A 5,253-nucleotide genomic window follows, 5' to 3' on the forward strand; every position below is an offset into this window, starting at 1 on the left:
CAGGTAGGAGACGCAGGAGCTGCAGCTATGGAAGGTTTTATTTCTATCCCCCCCCCCCCCTAACAATATCTCTGCGGTCCATGTCCCTGCACTTTATACTTTTGTCTTAGATAGTTGACTACTTTGACAAACCCAGAAGAGCCCTGGACAGACTGAGGTCCGGGACGGTTCCACAGAATCTGGGATCAGAGGGGAGGGGGGGGGGTCTCCATATATATCATGGAAACTTCTCTGTTGTGGCTGTTTTTCTGTTTCTGCCGCCTCCTGTCCTGATTGTGCGCCGGATATTATCTCATTAGTGATACATCAGGATGGAGGCTCTAGCTGCAATGTATACAATATATATATACGGCTGCTCCTCGAAACAGAGAAACTTACTAACAGATAAAGGTCAAAAGTACGACATAGAATCAGTGGTGGATTATCATACAGACTGTTTGGGCGGTGGCTCGGGGCCTAAGTCTTCTAGGGGGCCCATGGCCATCCAAACCACCCACCACAATTATATACTGAGAAGGACCTTCACCCATGAATCCTCATACATCTGTTCCTACTCTCAATACACATGTGCACAAGAGCCATTTCAGGACCTTTTAAGGTCTTCCAAAGGTCCTGGAACCGCAGTTTAATAGCAGCAGAAGGGCCTCATCCTCCATTCCCCAAGAAGCTTCTAGCACCAGATGTAGGGGGTGACCCCAGACTTGTAGGGGCTGTAATATTCCTACATCCCAGGACCCGTGGTGGTCTTATCCTTATGACGTGTTATTTGTATCTATGACTGAGCATGTACATAAAACCTCAGGCGTGTAAAGTGAAAGTCAATGGGGCAGATTTACTTACCCGGTCCATTCGCGATCCAGCGGCGCGTTCTCTGCACAGGATTCGGGTCCGGCCGGGATTCATTAAGGTAGTTCCTCCGCCGTCCACCAGGTGGCGCTGCTGCGCTGAAAATCATCTCAACGCGCCGGAATGCACCACCTCGGACCAGGTGAAGGTAAGCGCTTCCCGAGCGACACTTTTTCGGTTTTTAAATGCGGCGGTTTTTCCAAATACGTCGGGTTTTCGTTCGGCCACGCCCCCCGATTTCCGTCGCATGCATGCCGGCGCCGATGCGCCACAATCCGATCGCGTGCGCCAAAAATCCCGGGGCAATTCATGTACAATCGGCGCAAATCGTAAATATTCGGGTAACACGTCGGGAAAACGCGAATCGGGCCCTTAGTAAATGACCCCCATTATGTCAGATATAGAAAGGGAAAGCAGCGGAGGGTCCGGTGACGCCCGGCATTCCTCTGATGCACGCTCAGTCACATGCCCATGACTGGAGAACGGCTGCCGGCGAGTGCTGTGTGTATGACTCCATAGGAAGGTATGGGAGGTATACGAGCTGAGACCGCAGCCAGAGACGGCACTCGTGTGCAGCAATCCAGCATCAGGAGGTGGAGCTGAAGGGTGTGAGGGTCTTACATGATGGTAATCACTGACGTATCCTGAACTACCAACCAAAGGCCAACTCTATCAATGGTGGCGACAAACAAGCCCAGAAGGAAACGTCCAAAATCCATCGTATTATAAGAGAGAATTACTAATAATCTTTATTTATATAGCGCCAGCATATTCCATAGCGCATTACTGATACTACAACACAGAGTACACACAGTCATATGGAACAATAGGAGGGAGGGCCCTGATCACAAGAGCTCATAGTCTATGACAGTGATGGCGAACCTATGGCACGGGTGCCAGAGGTGGCACTCAGAGCCCTCTTTTTGGGCACCCAAGCCATCAACATAGAATTCAAAGAATCAGGCTGCAATCCCCGGAGACTCAAGAAATGATGCTCTCAGTGCTATTTTAAAGAAACACATTCTTAATTGCTAGGGACTGCAGGAAGAGGTAGACCATGTGGAAAAGTGAGGATTATCTTTAGAGCTCCTCTAGGCCCCACATTTCTTCCTGTACAGGGGAACCATAGCTAGATGCTACAACATTAGTCAAAATTTGCCCTTATTCTTTCAACTGTTTTGTTAGCCAATATGATTGAACAGGTAGCAATAAATTGCTACTTAAATTTCCGTGCTGGCACTTTGCAATAAATAAGTGTGTTTTGGTTGTAGTTTGGGCACCTGCTCTCTAAAAGGTTCGCCATCACTGGTCTATGAGGATGAGAGGGGACACAAGAGCTTACAGTCTATGAGGATGAGGGGTGACACAAGAGCTTACAGTCTATGAGGATGAGGGGGTGACACAAGAGCTTCCAGTCTATGAGGATGAGGGGAGACACAAGAGCTTACAGTCTATGAGGATGAGGGGTGACACAAGAGCTTACAGTCTATGAGGATGAGGGGGTGACACAAGAGCTTACAGTCTATGAGAATGAGGGGGAGCACAAGAGCTTACAGTCTATGAGGATGAGGGGATGACACAAGAGCTTACAGTCTATGAGAATGAGGGGGAGCACAAGAGCTTACAGTCTATGAGGGTGAGGGGGTGACACAAGAGCTTACAGTCTATGAGGATGAGGGGACGACACAAGAGCTTACAGTCTATGAGGGTGAGGGGGTGACACAAGAGCTAACAGTCTATGAGGATGAGGGGGTGACACAAGAGCTTACAGTCTATGAGGATGAGGGGGGGGCACAAGAGCTTACAGTCTATGAGGATGAGGGGATGACACAAGAGCTTACAGTCTATGAGGATGAGGGGGTGACACAAGAGCTTACAGTCTATGAGGATGAGGGGATGACACAAGAGCTTACAGTCTATGAGGATGAGGGGGTGACACAAGAGCTTAGAGTCTATGAGGATGAGAGGGTGACACAAGAGCTTACAGTCTATGAGGATGAGGGGGGGGCACAAGAGCTTACAGTCTATGAGGATGAGGGGATGACACAAGAGCTTACAGTCTATGAGGATGAGGGGGTGACACAAGAGCTTACAGTCTATGAGGATGAGGGGGTGACACAAGAGCTTACAGTCTATGAGGATGAAGGTTGACACAAGAGCTTACAGTCTATGAAGATGAGGTGGTGACACAAGAGCTTACAGTCTATGAGGATGAGGAGGGTGACACAAGAGCTTACAGTCTATGAGGATGAGGGGGGTGACACAAGAGCTTACAGTCTATGAGGATGAGGGGGTGACACAAGAGCTTACAGTCTATGAGGATGAGGGGGTGACACAAGAGCTTACAGTCTATGAGGATGAAGGTTGACACAAGAGCTTACAGTCTATGAGGATGAGGGGGTGACACAAGAGCTTACAGTCTATGAGGGTGAGGGGGAGACAGAAGAGCTTACAGTCTATGAGGATGAGGGGGTGACACAAGAGCTTACAGTCTATGAGGATGAAGGTTGACACAAGAGCTTACAGTCTATGAGGATGAGGGGAAGACACAAGAGCTTACAGTCTATGAGGATGAGGGGGTGACACAAGAGCTTACAGTCTATGAGGATGAGGGGAAGACACAAGAGCTTACAGTCTATGAGGATGAGGGGGTGACACAAGAGCTTACAGTCTATGAGGATGAGGGGGTGACACAAGAGCTTACAGTCCATGAGGATGAGGGGGTGACACAAGAGCTTACAGTCTATGAGGATGAGGGGGTGACACAAGAGCTTACAGTCTATGAGGATGAGGGGGTGACACAAGAGCTTACAGTCTATGAGGATGAGGGGGTGACACTAGAGCTTACAGTCTATGAGGATGAGGGGGTGACACAAGAGCTTACAGTCTATGAGGATGAAGGTTGACACAAGAGCTTACAGTCTATGAGGATGAGGTGGTGACACAAGAGCTTACAGTCTATGAGGATGAGGGGGGTGACACAAGAGCTTACAGTCTATGAGGGTGAGGGGGAGAGAGAAGAGCTTACAGTCTATGAGGATGAGGGGAAGACACAAGAGCTTACAGTCTATGAGGATGAGGGGAAGACACAAGAGCTTACAGTCTATGAGGATGAGGCGGTGACACAAGAGCTTACAGTCTATGAGGATGAGCGGGTGACACAAGAGCTTACAGTCTATGAGGATGAGCGGGTGACACAAGAGCTTACAGTCTATGAGGATGAGGGGGTGACACAAGAGCTTACAGTCTATGAGGGTGAGGGGGGGAGAGAAGAGCTTACAGTCTATGAGGATGAGGAGAAGACACAAGAGCTTACAGTCTATGAGGATGAGGGGAAGACACAAGAGCTTACAGTCTATGAGGATGAGGGGGTGACACAAGAGCTTACAGTCTATGAGGATGAGGGTTGACACAAGAGCTTACAGTCTATGAGGATGAGGGGGTGACACAAGAGCTTACAGTCTATGAGGATGAGGGGGTGACACAAGAGCTTACAGTCTATGAGGATGAGGGGGTGACACAAGAGCTTACAGTCTATGTGGATGAGGGGGGACACAAGAGCTTACAGTCTAGTTACTTAAGTCCCAAAAATTCTTAGAGGTGGCCCTTGTGGTGAATCATAACAGAAACTATAGACAGATGGAGTTGCGAGCACAGACAAGTTGATGCTGTAATTATGTTATAATAACTAGAAAAAAAAATATTTGTTTTGTTAAACAACATAACTATCATAGAAGGACCTTTATTTCTATATTTGCAATGACTTGGTAACAGATGGAGCTTCCATTTGCCATCAGCATTTGGTTTCAGTTATTCTGGGGGCTGAGGAATCCTCCGCTGTGTGTATGAGCCCATAATACTCCATGGTCACAGCCGCATGCATGAGGCCTAACAGTGAGGAGGACAGTCCCCTGTTATCTATCACTGACTTATGGTTCACCCTTATCAGTGACTTTTGTTTTCTGCAGCCACAAGTCATTGCAGACCCCCCCCCCCCTCCCCCAGCGGCAGTGACTCTGCTATTTCCACCAGCAAAACTGAAAGTACACGTCCATAGCTGGAGGTCAAAACCAGCTGAACCTTCCAGAACACACAACCTTCACCCCTCTGGTCGCACCGTACAGAATAATTCAGAATGTGCTCGATTCAGGATCAGTAACTCACTAGGGGAACATTTATCTACCTGTCCGGAGGAGTTCCCCCGAAAGTGCACTGTCCCCGGAGTTCACCTTCTTCTTCCTGGTGCATGTAAGTGCATTGTCCGTGTATAATGTGCTGTGCGGGGAGTCACTAAGATCATGCACCCGATATCCTGCATGTGTCGCTTCCCCGCTCAGGTCCCCGGAGTTCACCTTCTTCTTCCTGGTGCATGTAAGTGCATTGTCCGTGTATAATGTGCTGTGCGGG

This window comes from Engystomops pustulosus, chromosome 1 (assembly GCF_040894005.1).
Source record: "Engystomops pustulosus chromosome 1, aEngPut4.maternal, whole genome shotgun sequence".
NCBI lineage: Eukaryota > Metazoa > Chordata > Amphibia > Anura > Leptodactylidae > Engystomops > Engystomops pustulosus.